The following is a 1,974-nucleotide window of genomic DNA, read 5'->3' as shown; positions in this document are numbered from 1 at the left end:
GAAAAACCAACAGCTAACATCATACTACATGGACAAAAACTGAAAGCTTTCACTTTGAAATCAGGAACAAGACAAGGATGTCCACTGTCACCACTTCTATTCAATATAGTTCTGGAAATATTAGCCAGAACAGTTAGATAAGAGAGAAAAATAAAAAGAATAAAGATAGGAAAGGAAGAAGTATAATTATCATTATACACAGATGACATGATACTCTACATAGAAGACTCCCAAAATCCTACCAAAAGGCTTATAGACAATAACAAAATTCAGTAGCATGGCTGAATACAAAGTAAACCCTCAAAAATCACTAGCATTCCTGTACACAAATAACAAACATAGTGAGAGAGAAATTAGGGAAACCATACCTTTCATAATAGCATCTATGAAAATGAAATACTTAGCAATGAATCTAACAAAGGAAGTAAAAGATCTATACAGTGAAAATTACAGTACTCTGAGAAAAGAGATCAAAGAGGATTTCAATAAATGGAAAGATATTCCTTACTCATGAATAGGAAGAACCAACATTGTGAAAATGGCCATATTCCCAAAATTATTGTACAGATTCAATGCAATCCCAATTAAAGTACCATTAACATACCTCACCAATCTAGAGAAAACATTCCTAAAATTTATCTGGAACCAGAAGAGACATAAAATAGCAGAAGCAAAACAGGGTGACAAAGGAAAGGTAGAAGGGATCACAATCCCTGACTTGAAATTATACTACAAAGTTACTGTGATAAATCTGCATGGTACTGGCAAGAAAATAGACCTGAAGTTCAATGGGACAGATCTGAAGATTCAGACACAACTGCAACTACAGTGAGCCACCTTATCTTTGATAAAGGGGCCAAACATGTTCACTGGGAGAAACACAGCCTCTTCAATAAATGGTGCTGGAAAAACTGACTTTCCACATGCTGAAGACTGAAACTAGACTCATGTCTATCTCCATGCACTAAAGTCAGAATAGATCAGAGATCTAAATATTAAGAAAGACACACTAAATATACTGGAAGAGAAACAGGCAGAAATCTTGAAGACACAGGAGATAGGCAGAGAGTTCATGAGCAAAAACCAAACTACATGCGAAGTACTTCAAAGAATCAACTGGGATCTCATCTTGTTGATAAGTTTTTGCATATCAAAGCAATCACCAACAGAGTAAAAAGAAAACTTATTAATTGGGAAGAAACTTTAGCCAACTTTCCATCAGACAAAGTAATTTTATCTAGAACATATAAACAATTAAAGAAATCAGTCTTCCAAAATTCAAAGACCCAATCCAAATATTGCCATCTGATATGAATACACACTTCTTAGATGAAGAAATATAAATGGCAAATAGATAAATGACAAAATATTCAACATCATTGGTCATTCAAGGAATGTAAATTAAAACAGCATTGAAATTCCATCTTAACCCAGAAAGAATGGTGTCATCAAGAAATCAACCAATAACAAATGCTGGAGGGGCTGTGAGGGAAAAGGAAATCTCCATTGTTGGTGGGACTGGTAAAACCACTAGAAATCAGTTTGGAGATTCCTCACAAAACTAGGATTAGAAGTCACACTTAATCCAGCTGTTCCCCTTCTGGATATTTTCCCAGAAGAATTAAATGCATCATACCACAGTGATACTTATGCACCCATGTTTGTAGCAGCACAGTTTGCCATAGCTAAATCTTGGAAACAACCCAAATGCCCATCAACTGAGTTATGGATGAAAAAGATGTGGTATTTTTGTGCAATGGAGTGTTACTCATGTATGAAAAATGATAAACTTGAGGCTTTTATAGGTAAATGGATACAACTAGAGATCATACTCATAAGTGAAACAAATCATACTCATATATGTAAACATCATATTTTTTCCCAGTGTAAGACCCCAAAAGAGAAAATAAAACCCAAAAGGTAAAATAGATATTGTGAAAGGGAAAGAAATTGCTCAAAGGGAAGGAACAACTA

The sequence above is a fragment of the Chinchilla lanigera genome, unplaced genomic scaffold (assembly GCF_000276665.1).
Source record: "Chinchilla lanigera isolate Chin_1 unplaced genomic scaffold, ChiLan1.0 scaffold00070, whole genome shotgun sequence".
NCBI classification, from domain to species: Eukaryota; Metazoa; Chordata; class Mammalia; order Rodentia; family Chinchillidae; genus Chinchilla; species Chinchilla lanigera.
Note: the sequence above shows the minus strand (reverse complement) of the source record.